We start from the raw sequence: 19,247 nt of genomic DNA on the forward strand, positions 1-19,247 counted from the left end.
CTTGACCAATAAGAATTCAAATTGAAATGTTTTGCTGGTATTTTCTAAGTCAAAATAATTTAATATTCTGATGGTCTGAATTTTTCATTATATCATGCATCTCATAGGAATACTATAAAAACATAACAAATCATCTCTAATATTTTTATTTGCATAAAGCTTTAGTGAGAAGAAGGACCTATTCTACCTTTTGTCCCATGATTATTGGGAAGTTAAATTAGAAAGGTTTTATATATTAGGCATTCTCTGATATTTGCTTCCAGAGGTTACCTCCTTCTTTTTTCTGTTCTTTCTTTCCTTTGCCCTCCCCTTTCCTCCTCCCACTCTAAGTTCATGGTTGCTTTAATTCACCACACTATTTTTAAAATTTTATAATTATGTTATTATTATTTACCAGTGATTTAATCTAGGGTGCTTAACCACTGGACAACATCCCTGGCCCCTTTTTTGTTTTATTTTGAGACAGGGTCTTGCTAAGTTGCTTAGGGCCTCTCTAAGTTGCTGAGGCTGTCTTTGTACTTGTGATCCTGCTGCCTCAGCCCCTCAAGCCATTGGATTACAGGCTTGTGCCTTTGCACCCAGCACACTATTTTTTTAAGTAGTTCATGAAACTCCATTTTCAGTGGCATGGTCATGGGCCATATGGAAAAACACCATTAATAAATAGGTAGTTATGAGATTGAAAGCAAAGCAGAAGCAAGATGACCATATACACATGACTATACCCTCACTACTTCTTCCTCCTTTTTTAGACTGATAATAGTGTATCCTTTAGTACTGGAATTCATAATTTCCATTGTATTTTGAGCAAGAAGACTTCTATAGTAATTATTTCCCCAAACTTGAGCATCCTATTTCTCTTATTCCTTTTACTCTCTAGCCTTGTGATATGCCAGCATCTGCAACTGTTTTCAGCAGAATGAAGAGTAGGTGGGATTTATGTGGTAAGAGTTTGGGTGACTATATACACTCTCTTGATAAATGGAAGCACAGGTGTGATGTTTTGTGTGCATGTTTCTAAAGATTTGTAAATTCAGAAACCTTTGGGGTTCAAATTTATTTCTGACCAGCAGCTTTATTTCAACAATTTTCAAGCATGAAATTTTTTTCTGGACAAAGGACCTAAAATTCCACTATTTTTTTACTATAAAGCAGGACAGAAACTCTCCCAGTGTGTGTTTCTGAAACCCAAATCTGCATGTATTTTTCTTGTTTGAAAAAAATTCAAAATATATCCTTTTAGCAAAATATGTTGGGGTGGTATTTGAGACAACAAATAGACTTTCAACTAAATATAAGAAATGTAATAGAAAAATGAGATATTATATTCCATCTGATTCAAATGTATGATATGTCAAGGTCATTGTACTATCATATGTAACTAATTAAAATAAATAAAAAAAAAATTTTTAAAGTTTCAACACCAAAAAAAAAGAAAGAAATGTACCAATATGACCATTGCAGGAAAATCTTTTCCCTCTGAGGAAAGTAACTTATATGCTTTTTTTTTTTTTTTTTTTTTTTGTATTGGGGATTGAATCCAGGGGTGCTTAATCACTGAGCCCATCCGAGCCATTTTTATTTTTTTATTTTGAGACACGGTCTCACTGAGAGTTGCTTAGGGCCTCATTAATTTGCTGAGGCTGGCCTTGAATTTGTTATTCTTCTGCCTCAGCCTCCCTAGTTGCTGGGATTATAGGTGTGCGTCACTGCACCCAGCAAGTACTTGTATTCTTGACTCAGGGTCTCAAAGATATAAATGACTATGAAAAAGCATAATTTTACAGGCCTTTCTAAAATTGATGTATTCATGACAATATCAAAATGATGCTTAAATGTAATCATTAACTCTGATTTCAAGCATATAATGTTTTCTTTCATTTTTGGGTAGTTGTAGATTAATCATCAAGAAAATGTTTTTCTTTATGATTCTAAGACTATGAATTATTCCTTATATTAATATCTTTTAATTTAATACTGCTGTTAAAATTTGCTCCAATGTCAAATCTTTCAGCATAGCAGACTGAGCTGGTCATGTCCAAGAAATAATTTGTATGCTAAAACTTGATCAAGCTCATGAATTTTAAATATATATATTAGAGCCACTTCAAAATATAGGCCTTGGGTAGGAGCTCACACTTTTATGAGTGTGGAGGCATGCTTCAATGTGCAGTGGCTTGTTAAGTAAAAACTGTCATTGTAGTTTTAGTTTCTTCAGCTGGGCCATGTAACTTCTTACTCCACTTCTTCCCAAAGCCATCCTGTTTTACCCAGATTCAGGCTATTGGACTGCTTTATTGTGTTCCTTGTGTAAAAAGGGTGTCTTAAGTGCCAACATTCCTGGGGCTTCAGAAGAGAAATGTAAAAAAATAAAGCAGAGAATCTCTCCACTTAGTGCTTCTAAATTGGGCTTTGGGTGTGAATCTATGAAGTATGCAAAGAAGATATCCACACTCTAAAAGAGCATATTGATGAGTTGAGACTGATAGGCTAAAATGGGCACCTGCATGTTTTTATATAAAGAGAACTACACAGAATAAAGACTTTTGAGGAGATTGGATCTGATGTTGTTCAACTTTAAACTAACTTTTGGTAAAAATGTATTAAACCAGGTTTGATTCCTCAAACTTCATTAGGAACTGGGGCAGAGGAAGGAGATAAAGAAGGAGCCATAGAGGGCTGAAGAAAATATGGCTTGTTCCATGACCAAATATACAGTCTAGTGTAATAGAAAACTATTCAATTGTTATGAGATAACATATTTTGGACGTTATTATCTTTGGAATATATTCCTTGGATCTTGACATAATAGTGTGTGAATGCCCACATTTGTAAATGAATAAATGCAAACTGGTTAGGAGTGTTCACAGGTAATTGTAATGACTAACTCAGATGTCTAAGTCTGAACGCTAGCCTGTGAACAGTTAGCCTGAAACAAACTTAGACTCCTCTTGACCTCTGCCTTTGCCTAAAGGGGCTCTCCAAGAGAAGGCTAGGAAGGTCAGGTATTCCAAAGATATTCATTGAATGCATGGCTAAGTGCCAAGAACTTGGAAACATATTATAAATAAGATACAAAAAGTCATTGTTGAAAGAAATTGACTATACAGGAAGAGTGATCCAAATGCAATGTGCTGAGAGCTACAGAGGCTCCAAGTATAGAGGGGTCATATTTCCCCAGGACAGGGAACTTTTGAAGGTCGGAGGTGAAGGATTAAAAATTCATAAAATAAAAATGGAGAAATGGACACAGGTACAAAGAGAAAACTACCAATAAAGAAGAAAAATCTGAAATTTGAAGAAGTATCTCACATTTTATTTTTATTTATTTATTTATTTTTTTAAAGAGAGTGAGAGAGAGAGGGGGACAGAGAGAGAGAATTTTAATATTTATTTATTTTTTCTTAGTTCTCAGCGGACACAACATCTTCGTTTGTATGTGGTGCTAAGGATCGAACCCGGGCCGCATGCATGCCAGGTGAGCGCGCTACCGCTTGAGCCACATCCCCAGCCCCGCACATTTAATTAAATGTCTAATGTCACAGATAAGGAAACTGTCCACAGGAAAGTTGCAAGTGACTTACTAAGATCACACAGTTAAGAAGAGGCAGAACTGGGCCTAGAACTCACTTACCCTAATCCTCAGTCTACTCTTTGCTGTCCTCACAAAATAACAAGTCAATGGGAAAGAAATTGAGAGAACAAAACACTCGGAAGATTGTCTTATTCCTGTTTTATGCACATGCAGTCAGCATGTGACATGGATGTGAGGATTATGGTCACTATTCAAATCCCAGGTGGTAAGTTGGAAGGCTGTATTATTCAGAGAAGGGTCCCACAAAATGCTTTGGCTTGAAACTAACATGATGTGCTGATGATGGTTAAATTTTAGGCTTGGGTGCAAATATAGAAGCATTCCAGCTGTCCTCATGGTCAAGTCCTCAGCACCACACACATGGCTCAGGATAGCAGAGGGCTATGGCTTTCCTGTAGCTTCACCATGCTGATTTTATCAGTCAGACTGGAGAGAGATTCCACTCTGCTAGCCCCCAGCTTACTAGCATCTGCACTAAGCCCTCACTGCAGACCATGTGTTGTCATCCTTTCTAGCTCTCAGCTGCCATTACTGAAAAGCTGTAAGACATTTATAGCTCTATTTCTGTATCCACTTATCTGTTAAGTTTGCACAGGGGACATTCTACCACCTTAGAAAAATAGCTGTGCATTCATGAAGAATTAGAAAGTCTAAGGAAGCCCACAGCTCCAAGAACAGTGATATTTTCTGTTACTTTTCCATTGCCTGTCAAAGGGGAAATGCTCTAGAGAAAGATTATATTTAGCATAATCTTTGTCTTACATGTATGAGTTTTTAAGGAATATGAAATTTAAAAACTAGAACTTCTGTGTGTGTGCATGTATATATTTGTGTTTGTGCATACTTTGTAAAGGGACTGACAATAGATGAATTCAGTATAAACTGCTTTTTTTCATGAGTGGGAAACATCTAGAAACTTGGTGTTACAGAAAGAGAATGGATATATGAATAGCATACAGTAATGCTATGTATGCACATTATATAAAATGATCTTTATAAGTTTATTAAGTCTATAAAGATCTGACAAACAGATTTTTAAAACTCATGCTGTGGGCTGAGGTTGTGGCTCAGTGGTAGAGCACTCATCTAGCATGACTGAGGCCCTGGGTTTGATCCTCAGCACCACATATAAATAAATAAGTTAAATAAAGATTAAAATTTTTAAATAAATAAATAAAACTCATGCTAATTATTTTCAAGGAATAAGGCAAATTTATGGAAATTTAAACTGGATTTCAAGTTGTTAGTACAATTAGAATGACATAGCTGGAGTTTTTCATGGATTAACCACAGAAGGAAAAAAGGAAGGAAGGAAAGAAGGAAGAGAGGGAGGGAGAAAGGATGGGAGGAAAGAAGGAAGAAAGGAGAAAAGGAGGGAAGGAAGACAATGAAGAAATAAAAGAGTTATTAGCTCAAGTATAAAGACTGCATTTCATCAAAGTCATTTGAAGAATAACCTCATTCTTCTTGTTCTAACTTTTCTAAAAAAGAAACATGTCCAGATCAACCATAGACTTGACAGAGTAAGCACTGCACTACAAATGTGAAAAGGTGAACTTCCTTCTTCTTGAGGCAGGCACAGTTGTGCATGCCTGTAATACCAGTGGCTCTGGAGGCTGAGAAAGAAGGATCAAGAGTTCAAAGCCTGCCTCAGCAACTTAGTGAGACCCTAAGCAAATTGTGATACCCTGTCTCTAAATAAAATATTTTTAAAAGGGCTGGGGATGTGGTTCAGTAGTTAAGTGCCCCTAGGGTTCAATTCCCAGTACCAGGAAAAAAAAAAAAAAAAAAAAAAAAGCTACTTGTAATTGGGAGGCAGATTAGTACATGGGATCTCCCAAGAATTCTAATTTGTAGAAGGTGCTGGAAAGAGGGCAATTATTACATCATGAGTCATCCATGTATTTTGAAGACAATCTCTTAAAATTACCATTTAAAGATGTGGTAATATTCATGCACATTCCTGAAGAAATCTATATTTAAGGCATTCCTTGGCTTTGATTCATAATGTTTCCCATATTTATTTTAATTTTTCTTGTGAAATTGCTGTTAGCAAGAGTAGACATAATAGCCCATCTTAACTATAAGCCACTAATCCTGCTTGGGTAAATTTCTCATTCTGTAACCAGGAGATTCATTTGTGCTGTGAAATTTGGTATCCTATCCAATTATTGGGTATTTCTGTTGGAAATTGGGAAGCATGCTTTTATAGCATTTTTCTCCTGTCTTCCTTATGAGAACTACTTAATTTACATCATTGACTCCAATTCTCTGTTGAGATAAGATGCTTTCTGTGGGATTGGGGAGGGCGAATAGCATGGACCTGCTTAGTGGTTTAGTAAATTATAGAATTTCCATGGGATCATAAATACCCTCTTGGATACAAGTACTTGACAACAGACATAATTGTTATTTCCCTTAAGCTTTCATCAGCTTTGAAAAATGAGCCTTTGTCAATTTCGTGGATATAGCTTCTCTGTTAAAAAAAAAAAAAATCACTGTGACACCCTACTTTTCAGCATTCATTAGAACTGCAATGAGGCCTTTTTTGAACAGTCAGTTTAGCTGTCAACAACTAGCTTTCTGGTTAATTATGCATTTCGGGTTGAAAGCAATGTACTTGTGCCAGCTTGAAGTTGCTGAGATTCTTTAGTTCTACTTTTAGATTATGAAAATGCAAGAAACATCACCCTAAAGCAGACCAATGGCCCCTACAGTCCATATTCTCCATTTTAATGAGCACAGGACACAGAAGACCAGGAGGGAAATGCCGATACATTAATTTCATTAAATATTTCTTGAATTTCTTTCCTTGTTGTGCACAAGCTCTTGGAATACTGAAGTTTACATATTTGATAGCTATTGCATAAAATCATGTCTTAACATGTTCTTTTCAGATCACCATATAGACTGCCAAAAAAGAAAAGGAAAAGAAAAGATGTAACAATTCTTGAAGCCATAGTAAAACCAATGAATTACAGAGAAAGTATGGATGGGATATTAGTGTTTGTAAGTGAGAATGAATAAAAGTTGTGCAAGGTTTGACTCTAAAAGACACATGACCAGTCAAAAAAAAAAAAAAAGATTTGTTGTCAGAATGTGTTCAGAGAAGGCTTTCATCCACTAATGAATGACAAGTGAGAAAGCTGTAGAGAAGCAGGTTAAAATTCATGAATTTACTTTATCTTCATAGTCTAAGGTTAATATTCCCTATTAAATGCCAGTGAATCTGCAAATCTAGGATCATGTTAAACTTATGAAAAGTTATATTTTAAAATATATTTTAGAGTCCCCAGCCCGTGATGTTGCATTGAACGGAGCTCAGAGGAGGCGAGGGGCACCCGCGCTACTGTCCCCACCTCATGCACCCTGCGCCTCCCTTCCAGGGCAGCCTCTAGGAAACAGCCCTCCTGCCTCTCCCAGAGCTGTCCCAGGCTACCTGGGAAGAGAGCCCACAAGTTAGGGCTCGCACAAGCGGCGGGCCCCTGGCACCATGTGTCCCGGGAGGGGCAGCCGCTCCAGGCTTGGCATCCTGGGCGCACTTGGCCATTGATTCTCAGGTGCAGCGGCGGTGCGCATTGGCCCCTGCCTCCTCCTGCTTCTGTTTCTGGACTACTGCTGCCTCTGCAGCACCTTCAACTTAGATGTGAACAGTTCTGCAGAGTACTCTTGGCTCAGAAGGAAGTTACTTGGCTTAAACTGTGGATTTCTTCATGCCCAGCACCTTCTTCCAGGATGTTTTTTCTGGTGGAAACTCCCTAAGCAAACACTACCCAGCTCGGGGTTGTAGAAGGAAGGCAAGTCCTCAAATGTGACTGGTCTTCTAGCCACCAGTGCCAACCAACTGAATTTGATGCAACAGGCAATAGAGATTATGCCAAGGATGATCCATAAGAGTTTAAATCCCGCCAGTGGTTTGGAGCATCTGTGAGGTCAAAACAGGATAAATTTTTGGCCTGTGCTCCCTTGTACCACTGGAGGACAGAGCTGAAACAGGAGAGAGAGCCTGTTGTAATTTTCTTTCTTCAAGATGGACCTAAGACTGTTGAGTATGCTCCATGCAAGTCAAAAAATATTGATGCTGATGGACAGGGATTTTTTTTTCAAGGAGGATTCAGCATTGATTTTACTAAAGCTGACAGAGTACTTCTTGGTGGCCCTGGTAGTTTTTATTAACAATGTCAGCTCATTTGGGATCAAGTGGCAGAAATCTTATCTAAATATGACCCCAATGTTCATAGCATCAAGTATAATAATCAGTTAGCCACTCAGAATCCACAAGAAATTTTTGATAACAGTTAGTTGGGTTATTCAGTGGCTGTCAGATATTTCAATTGTAATGGCATAAATGTCTTTGTTTCAGGAGTTCCAAAAGCAGCAAGGACTCTGGGAGTGGTTTTTTTTTATGATGGGAAAAACATGTCTTCCTTGCACAATTTTACTGGTGAGCAGATGGCTGCATATTTCGGATTTTCTGTAGCTGCCACTGGCGTTAATGGGGATGATTATGCAGATGTTTTTTTAGGCAAACTCCAAATGGTGGGGTAGATCTCTGTGTCTCTTCAGAAAGCTTCAGGAGAATTCCATACTACAAAGCTGAATGGGTTTGAGGTCTTGGCACAGTTTGATAATGCCATAGCTCCTTTGGGAGATCTGGACCAGGATGGTGTCAATGATATTGCAATCACTGCTCCAAATGGGTATGAAGATAAAAAAGGAATTGTTTATATCTTCAATAGAAAATCAACAGGCTTGAACACGGTGCCATCTCATCCTTGAAGGGCAGTGGGCTGCACAGAGGATGCCGCCAAGCTTTGGCTATTCCATGAAGGAAGCCACAGACAGAGACAAGAATGCATATCCAGACTTCATTGTAAGAGCTTTTTGTGTAGAGCTGTCTTATTCAGGACCAGACCTGTTATCACCATAAATGCTGGCCTTCAAGTATACCCTAGCATTTAAAATCAGGACAATAAAACCTGCTCATTGCCTGGGACAACTCTCAAAGTTTCCTTTTTTAATGTCAGGTTTTGCTTAAAGGCAGATGGCAAAGGAGCATTTCCAAGGAAACTTAACTTCCAGATGAAGCTTCTTTTGTATATACTCAAGCAAAAAGGATCAATTCAGCAAGCACTGTTTCTCCATAGCAGGTTCCCAGGTCACTCCAAGAACATGACAATTTCTAGAGGGTGCAGATGCAGTGTGAAAGAGCTGATAGCATATCTGCAGATGAATCTGAATTTAGAGACAAACTTACCCCAATTACTATTTTTATGACGCATCAATTGGATTATAGAACAGCTGCTGATGCCAAAGACTTGTGACCCATCCTTAACCAGTTCACTCCTGCCAACATCAGTGGACAGGCTCATTTTGTACTTGACTGGTGAAGCCAATGTCTGTAAACCCAAACTGGAAGTTTCTGTACATAGTGATCAAAAGAAGATCTATATTGGAGATGACAACCCTCTCACATTGATTGTTAAACTCAGAATCAAGGAGAAGGTGGCTATGAAGCTGAGCTCAGCATTTCCATGCCACCACAGGCTGATTTCATCAGGGTTGTCTGGAACAGTGACGCATTAGCAGGACATTCTTGTGCATTTTAGACAGAAAGCCAAACCCGCCAAGTGCTATGTGACCTAGGAAACCCAATGAAGGCTGGAACTCAACTCTTAGCTGGTCTTTGATTAAGTGCTCACCAGCAATCACAGAGATTGTGAAATTTTATTTACAAATTCAAAGTTCTAATCTTTTTGATAAAGTAAGCCCAGTTGTATCTTACAGAGTTGACCTTGCTGTTATAGCTGCTGTTGAGATAAGAGGAGTCTCAAGTCCTGATCATGTCTTTCTTCCTATTCCAAATTGGGAGCACATGGAGAAATCCAAGACTGAAGACAAGATGTTAGACCAGTTGTTCAGCACATTTAGGAGTTGAGAACAATGGTTCAAGTTCATTCAGCAAAGCCATGCTAAATCTTCAGTGGCCTTATAAACATAACAACAACACTTTGTTGTACATTCTTCATTATGACATTGATGGGCCAGTGAATTGTACTTCAGATATGGAGATCAACCCTTTAAGAATCAAGATCTCATCTTTACAAACAACTAAGAAGAATGATACATTTGCTGGGCAAGGTGACCAGAACCATCTCATCACAAAGCAAGATCTTGCCTTCAGTGAAAGAGATGTTCACACTTTGGATTGTGGAATTGCCCAGTGCCTGAGGATTGTCTTAAGTTAGGCAACTAGACAGAGGCACGAGTTCAATCCTGTCTTTACTATGGACTGAGACACTTTTGTAAATAAGAAATACCAGAATCATTCATATTCTCTGAAGTCATCTGCTTCATTTAATGTCATAGAATTTCCTTACAAAATCCTTGCAATTGAGGATATCTTCAATTCCACATTAGTTACCACTAATGTCACCTGAAGCATTCAGCCCCATGCCTATGACTGTGTGGGTAATCATTTTAGCAGTTCTGGCAGGATTGTGTTGCTGGCTATTTTGGGTTTTGTAATGTACAGGATGGACTTTTTAAAACGTTCAACCACCTCAAGAACAAGAAAGAGAACAGCTTCAACTGCATGAAAATGGTGAGTGAAACTCAGAAACATATCTGTGATTTTTAAGTTATACTACATCCTGGATTGTTAGGATTACAAACTTGATTACAGATTTAAATTCCCTTCATGAGGAATAAAATTCTAAGACTTCTGCTGAATGTACCCAGTGACTTCCGTCTAACCACAAAATTGAGAGCAATATTTGTCGGTCTTCTCTTTATAAATAAATTCAGACACGTTAATACACATACATTGCCCTGTTTTGGATATTTAAATAATGAAATTTCACATGATGGTTTTTATTCATTGTACGTAAGATAGGTAGGGCCTCAGTTCCTACTTTATATAAAATAGTATCTATTACAATTACCATTTCTGATTTAGTATTTGAGGTTTTACTGTTCATTGTTTTTTTTAAAGAAATCTAAATTTGGACCTTAGCATCCACATTTTTTATACAGGTATTTATTTAATACACACTACACTACAATTTACTTTTAAAGCCACTGAAAGCTTTGCAATTACCTGAATTTGGATTTGAATATCTATTACATAGTTGAACTTTTCAAAAAAAATTATGATACCACCAGAATTCTTTCCTGGAAACTGGGTGTTTAGGTTTAGCTGAGTGGTTGAGCATGTGCTTAGCATGCATGAGGCCTTGAGTTCAGTCCCCAGCTCTGGGGAGAAAATTTTCCTGTAATGATAATGGTACAATATTTTAACATGAAAATTGGGTACATGTGATTAATTTTTCCTTATATTTAATCCACATATATTTATTAAAGTATAAAGTAATATATATTTATTACTTTAATTTTTTAAGTTCTACAAGAAATCCTTTAAGCCAACCTATATAAAAATGAATTATGTATTAACAAATATCTTTTAGTGTGTGTAATAGTTTAATTTCAGCTCAATATCATGATAGTTAAAGTCATATGAAGTTGGAAATCATTTCCAAAGCACTTCTAGCCCATTGATTTCATCTGGATATTATTTATAGTTAACTTAAAGAAAGCATTTTAGTTGAAAGACTATTACCTTATTAATAGTATGTTCTTAGAGTGGAGTCTTTAGTTATGAATTTATTTTCCTCCAATATGTTTTTTTCTTATATTTCTAAAATTGTTGCAATAAGGGGTCAAGATCATTTTCATTACAGACAGGATCCTGAATCCCCATTTCCATCCCATGAGAAATTCATGGGATCAATACTCTTCAGGTAGCTCCCAAGATTACTTTTAGCAGTAGCATGATGCTACTCCCATGGGTGGTACCTCAGTTTAAACAAGATAATGTGTAAAACCAGTCTCAGTTATCAGAATTACGGCAAAAAGGTATTTTCATAAGGTATTCAATTTATTGAAAACCTTTTAAAGCTTTCTTGAGTTTTTTGTTTGTTTGTTTGTTTGTTTTAACAGAAATTAATTTTTTAATAAAAGCAGCATAGAGAGCAAGTTGTAGTTTCTATGCCTGCAGGGTGGTGAATCTTCTGGTAGAATGTGTAATTTATTCACAGTTTCTCAAGACCTAGGGATGACTTTTAATTATCCCTATTTTGTTCAATTACATCATGTTGTACTCTAGAAATAGAGACATCAATAGTTTTTTTAACTGCTGTTCTCATTAAGCAATGATAAATATTTCCTTAAAATAATTGTCTATTTTTCTGTATTTAAAAAATAATGGAAATTTATCTTGCCATATCTTGTGTTATATAAGCACAAGTGATGACCAGAACTGGAGAATATATTTGCAAAGTAGAAGCACATTTAGATGCAAGTTAGAACATGGACAAAACATTATATTTAGCTTTAGTGAGTTCTAAAATTAATGTGTTTGGGGGGTAGAATTTATTATTGGCTTGAAAGATCTCAATCATATGCAATAAGTATTTTATTACCAATAATTTTAAATTCTTTTAAGAAAAAAATTATTTTTACCCTAGGGCCAAGTGTTTCGTACCACCAAGCAGTCACTAAGTTGGTCTATAGCAACTTTTCCCTCATCTGTTTTTCTATCTAAGAGCTGTCATTCATAAAAATACAATTTGAATAGAAATTCACTCTTCAGCTGGTGTTAGTATTTGCTTTCACTTAATTTTTTTCCTTTTATGAACTCTTATCTCAATGAACTTCTTGAAAAAGGTATTGAAACTTTGATCTTCATTGTCATTATTATCAAGTGCAGTACAACAATGTAACCAAACCTAGCTAATATCAAATTAATCATTGTTGGGAGTTTCCCTGAGGATTCCCTGTTTTTTTCTAATAATGGGTCCATGAATGTAACATGGCGGCAGGCAAACTGCCAATGAGCGAATAACAGGTTGTTTTAAAATTTTTTCAGTTGGCTCACCCAACTGGGCTTGTGAACAGCTCATGACCCCCATGAATCCCATGCACCTCAGATGATGACCTAACAATTACTATGATTGGTCCCAGGGGGTTCCTGTTTTAGGATAACTGACTTTCATTTCCCTATATAAGCTGGCAGCAGCTTGCAATAAAGTGCTTCATCTTTGTCACTGCTGTCTGTGTGTGTGCATTTTAATCTCTGACGAAGAGCCTTGACTTTTCAATCATTAATTTAGTAAGCCTAAAGAGCAAAGATTAATAGTATTTCTGTTAGTGTGAAAGAATGTCTCTGCTGTGGATGTACAAAGAAGTTAAACACTCCATTCTATGATTTATTTCAGGATGAATACAAACTCTTCCTCACCAGCTTTGAAACACTTGGAAATATCTTAAGGTAACTTAGAAGCTGTATATATCAAAATAATTTGCTACCTACATAACACAGGAAGTAATTATCTTTATTTAGCTTCTCTTATTACCACCCACATTAGTTGGGACATAGAATGAGTTTTCTTCTCAAATCGATCATTGGCTAAATTGGTGTGAGTTAGTGAAAGCTGATACAGTGTTCTGCTTAGTTTCCCCTGTGTAACTTGTGGCTGTACAATAAACTTGAGCATATGGTGCAATATATATATATATATATATATATATATATATATGTTTTCAAATAATAATAAAGTGACATTTTAAAACAAGTAAAATAATTGCGTCTAATATTCAAAAACAACCAAAGATTTTTGCTTATTTCCTTGAGGACATGTGTGGCTGGGGTTTACTTTTACTTCCATGCTGTATTTTCATGTTCTTCCTTCAGAGACATGGCTATCATTATTCATTATTAGTGACACATTTGTTTTGGATGTGTGAATGCTTTCTGTGAATAGGTCCTGTACTTTTTGAATCCTGCACAGTGATTATTCTTTTACTAGTCTGAAGCTGTCATGGGAGAAGAGGTGTTTCTGAAGAAGGGTCTAGAGGAGTTCCCTGGGGAGAAGGTAAAACTCCACTGAGGACCAGTGGGATCCTTGGCTTATGTGATAGAAAAAAAATTCAGAGGCATAAACAGAGGTGAGTTTTAATGGGATCCCCAATAATCTGGAGTGTAGGAGAGAGGCATGCTGTCCCTCTCTTTCCAGAGAGGACCCAACTCTCTCCCTTTTACTATCCCTTCAATAAACCCTGCCTGTTGACTCTGAGCAACATGTCTAAAGTCTGACTTGATCTCAAGAATCAGGGTTTGAAGAGTGGTGGTGGGGAGTATCTGTATGCTGCCTCAGTTTCCTGGAAAGCCTCATCCCTCTAACATCCCCTAGTCCTTCCTTTATGTTTCCTTTCTACCTATTTCTTACTTCTTCCACTTCAAAGCTATTGTTGAATTTCAACATTGACTATGTATGAAAGAGGAAAGAGAGAGAGGAAATTTTAAGGGAGAGGTTTCCAGATTGCTAAGAGTACTGCTGAGAATATCTAAGGAGTAAGATGGTCAGTGACTTGACAGAAAGATTCTACTGAATTCACTCCTGTGGGGAAAGTGAGGGAAAAGACCTGAGCTATCCCACTGTGGTCAATAATGTCTTTCTCAATATGGAAAACTGCTGTTAATGGGCAGAGATATTGGCCCCTGTTTCCTGGAGGGAATAGGAAAGTGGAAGCTGGGCCTCTTGAAAGGACAGCCACTGGGAAAGCTCCCTGGGCTGTTTACACTGCTAATCTGCTAACCAGGGGGCAAGTGCATTTCCTTCTTAAACAATCAAGAGACTACTTTCTTTTTGATGCTTGAATTTAAAGGAACAATTATTGATTGCAAAATGTTTGTTTTCAAATTAAGGGAATTGTCATGCTACAGTGAATAATGCCAAATTGCTTGGTGTTTTGAGTTTATTTTTAATGTTTCCTATTCACTGAGGATCAACTCTAAAATACCAGTTAAATCTAAATTTAAGTTTCCAAATGATTTCATGCAGTTCTATTGATGTGGATTATTCATGAAACCTACATCTTATACATTCCAGTGTCCTTTATGGAAGTCACAAATGTCTTAAGTAGAGAAAAAAATTTCATGGCTTTAATTTTGTTAACTGTGGCTCAGTTCAGGAGCAGTAAGTCACAAATGAAAATCAAATGGCACCATTGTGTCAGTAGCTAATAACAAAGGCTTTATCTGAGAGAAGCACACACAGAATTAAAAGGGTGAATGAGGATAGTGTAGTTGGTAGCTGAGTGATAACTCCAGGGTAACACATGGAAGTTTTCCTTTCACTTTGCTATGATGATAAAGAGAGTGGGCGGGACATGGCCGTGCACAACTGTAATACCAAAAGACATAAGAGACTGAGAGAGAAAGTTGGCAAGTTCAAGCCAGCATCAAATTTAGGGACATGTGAAAAAAATAAACAATAAGTATTTAAATTCATCAAGGGAAAAATAAGTGAACCCAGTGAAAAGCCATGGTATACATTTCACTTTACTGTAGACTTTAATGCCCAAAGCCCTCCTTTGCTCTACAGATCCTTATCAAGATGCCTTCCTTGTCCCTCTTTTCATTTTTTTATCTTTTCCTTAAATACTGTGATTGTCAGCTTTCATTACTAATAGATAAGAGGCTATGCGGAAAAGGGAAAGATTGTCTTACAAAATCTTAGAAAGCTCTGGGTATTTCAAAGATATTTTTAGTAAAAGCACAAAAGTAAATTTAGTAGGTCTTTATCATCTAGAATTTGTGTAAGACAATTGATACCATCCTCACACATCCATGATTCTATACAGCATTACTTAGATTTATAGGGCGATTTCATGTTGCTCATGCTTATCAGTAAATGAGCCTGAACACTCATGTGCCCTAACTTACTAGGGCATTTCTTGTCTTTATTGGAAATCTTTAGTCAAGGAAGAGATGTCTTATTCTCTGTTTGGTAATGTACAGTTGTAAGGGGTAGATAAAATGGCCTCTTGATCTCTCTTCTCTGAAATTCTATGATAAAAGCTATGATTAAAAAATCTTCTGTTCCTTTGAAGAAGACAACCAGCTCTTTGCTATCTCTGCTTGGGAACTCAGAAGAAATGAAGCCAAACTTGATCATGGAGAACTTGGCTTATTTCTGTGTACAGTTTCTAGTGGTCAGGGCATTTAGTCAACGACATTGATAGAAATGGAGGCTAGTGACATGAAGTTGAGGGTACTCTCTCACGGGGTGGAACTCTGGCTCTTGATCACTGTGTGATGTGGATAAACGTTTTCATCTACCTATTTCACTTTTCCAGCTGCCAAATGTAGGTGTTTGATTTCTGTTCTCCCTAAAGTTCCTCTGTGTTCTGAAATTCAAGAGTCTAGGATGAAGAGTTCTACAGTGTGGGGGCTGGATGATTGCTCAGGGCTCTCCTAGTCCCAGGAGAATTTGAAGGAAAGACTTTGGGAGGAAAGAGGATGAAACATAATGCTCTTGTAGATCCTTGGGGATTTATAGGAGAAGATTTTATGGTAAGTAAAATTTTATGGTAAGTAGATTCCTTATAGCTGTATGACCATTCCACGTTGAATAGAAGGAGGGAAATTGGGCTATAAGCTCCTAATTTACAATTAGCCAGAAAAATTGGATTTTCTTAAAATGGAGGAGTGCAGCTTCCAGGAAGTATTTCTAGTTCAGTGCTCTGCTGTTTTCAAAAGGACACATAATCCTATTTATTCAAATCCCTTGGTGACACACCAGCATCACCTTGCCTTGCTAAATATTAAATAAACTGATTTTCTTCAAAGTATACTTTCCACCCAAATTGAGTTTATCTGTACATATATATATATATATATATATATATATATATATGAAATAGGAAATATCTATTTCTTATATGCATATGAAATAGAATGCTTACTAGGAAGGATTAGTAGAAGAGCCCTTGTTGAGAGCAATATTTTCCTACTTGGAAAAATGAAAAGGAAATAAAAGTAGCTTCCAAATCTGTCTTATCAATAATCTTTCCAGAAACAGCAACACAACATGCCAGACTTGCCTCAAGATAAATCCACAAAGTGCCATTTGGGAGCTCTAGGATTTACTACTTGCCCTTTCAGAAAATTTGTATCACCCTAATATAAAACCAGACATATCAAGGAAAGAAACCTTGAGACCAATATCTCTGATGCACATAGATGCTAAAATTCTTTTTTTAACATTTATAAATTTTATTTCTCTATTTTCATTCATGCTACAAATGCAGTAGTCAAAATGTTTATGGTTTTATCTTTCTTTTACTCTGCATTCCCATAGTTTCTTTTCCTTCCTATACTTTTCTTTGTAAAATTTTCTTTTCTTCTATTACTTGATCTCATTGCTTCCTATATATATCTTGAAAGACCTTTGCCACAATTATGATACTATAGTAAAAACATTTCTTTTGCATTAATGTTTTGTTGGTATCTGCTCAGAGAGTCCATACAAACATCCTTTGTTTGGAGTGTTTCCTTCGGTTTGCTCTTGCTAATGGAGGTCAGGAAAGTATATCTGTTAGGAAGTTCTGGGGACTGGTAATTTGTGATCCATCTGATACACAAATAGGACAGAGAGTTAGAATTATAAACTGATGGAACAAAACAAAACAACAGTGCTAATCTGTGTTCCCACTTTCACTTCACATCACTCTTTACATAGGTTATATTTTTAAAACAAATAAAAACAAGTGCAAATATTTTAATTGCCTTATTAAACTTGGTAGAACATTACATAATACATAATATTAGTCACTTTTAATATATTACAAATATATTTTCTTTTCTTTTTTTTTTTTTTTACTAGCAAATTGCATACAAAAATATATTTAAAAGTTAGTACACCACGATCAAGCTGGGTTCATTCCAGGGATGCAAGTTTGGTTCAATATACAGAAATCAATAAATTTAACTCATCACATCAATAGACTTAAATATAAGAATCACATTATTATCTCAATATATAAAGAAAAAAGTATTTGCCAAAATTTAGCATCAATTTATGCTCAAACGTCTAGAAAAACTAGGGACAGTAGGAACATACCTCAACACTGTAAAAGGTATACATGCTAAATCCAAGGCCAACATCATTCTAAATGAAGAAAAATTGCAAGCATTCCCTCTAAAAACTGGAGAAAGATTTCTCATAGACTCTCCTCTGATCCCCCACCCCTAGGAATGAGACCCCCACACTGACATAGTAGTTAGGAAAGAAGGAACACTGGGGGAATGTTACTGTTTCTCAGTTCCATGACATGGACAATTCGTCTGTATTGGTGGGAAATAAAAATTGTCTAAGTGGTAGACTTGGAATTTTTGGCAATTGACAGGAAGATTTTTATAACCACATTAGTATCAATCATACTGTAGTGATTTTAATTGCTAAAACCCACCATTAATGATGAATATGTTTAAGTGTCTTTTGTGTCTTTCAGGGTGAGGAAAATACTAGAAACTTGAGTTAGATCATAAAGAGGAAATACTGAGAACTGATGTTTTTAGCTTGGCACCAAAGTGTTTCAGAATCAGAAGTTCAGATCACCCTCTGTGGAATACTTCTATCAACATGATGAAAGATGAGATAGAAGTATTTTAGGTAAAACTTAAAGCCATCATTGTAAACATCACACACACACACACACACACACACACACACAAACACTTAGCAAAAATACAAAAACCTGCATGAGATATCTACATTTTTGCCGAACATGGTGGTACACACCTGTAATCAGCAACTCAAGAGGATGAGACAGGAGGATCATGGGTACAAAGCCAAACTCAGTAATTTAATGAGGTCCTAAATAACTTAGTGAGACCCTGTCTCAAAATAAAATATAAAAAGGGATGGGGATGTGACTCAGTGGCTAAGGACCTACTATGGTTTAGATGTGATGTCCCCCAAAGGCTCACATGTGAGACAATGCAAGAAGGTTGGGAGGAGAAATGATTAGCTCATAGCCTTAACCTAGGACCCAAGTGAATTAATTCCTGGTGGGATTAACTGAGTGGGAACTGGAGACAGTGGGTGTGGGGTGTGGCTAGAGGAAATGGTTCATTGGGGACATGGCTCTGGGGTATATATACTGTATATATTCTGTTTTCTGATGACCATGTGAGTTGCTTTCCCCTGACACCCTCTTCTACCATGATGTTCTGACTTTCCTTGAGCCCTGAGGAATGGAAACAGCCTTCTATGAACTAAGACCTCTAAAACCATGAGCCCCCAAATAAACCTTTCCTGCTTTACAGTTGTTCTGGTCAGGCCCTTTAGTCACAGCAGTGAAAAAGCTGACTAAAACAGGGCTCCTGGGTTGTTCAATTCTCTGATATTATATATATATATATATATATATATATATATATATATATATATATATATATATAATTATTCTAATGTGATTAGGAACCACTTTTTGATTTATAAAATTTGGCTTCAGTATTTCTTAGATTCACTCAGTATTTAATAATTAACTTAAAGTCTTCAGTGACTTTCTTGTCTGATTTTATTCTTGGTTAATTGTTTTATAAAATACACCCTGATTTTGATTCTGAGTTCTTCACAATTTTAATACTCTTTCTTTCAAAAACATGCTGGAGTTCTCCTTGCATTGTGGCTCACTAAAAGAGTGATGCTCACTTTGGGTTGTCATTTGAATTGGTGCAAGCTTTTGAATAAAACAGGAAAGTTAGAAAATGAAAATGTCCAATGAAAATCACCAGAAAGCAGTG

At 36.5% G+C, this 19,247-nt stretch overlaps 1 pseudogene; it reads left to right on the forward strand.

The window, feature by feature from the left end:
• The first annotated feature begins 3,760 nt into the window (after window positions 1–3,760).
• On the forward strand, window positions 3,761–15,351 carry LOC144370519 (integrin alpha-V pseudogene; annotated as a pseudogene).
• The last annotated feature ends 3,896 nt before the right edge of the window (window positions 15,352–19,247 follow it).

This window comes from Ictidomys tridecemlineatus, chromosome 14, assembly GCF_052094955.1.
Source record: "Ictidomys tridecemlineatus isolate mIctTri1 chromosome 14, mIctTri1.hap1, whole genome shotgun sequence".
Classification (NCBI taxonomy): Eukaryota; Metazoa; Chordata; class Mammalia; order Rodentia; family Sciuridae; genus Ictidomys; species Ictidomys tridecemlineatus.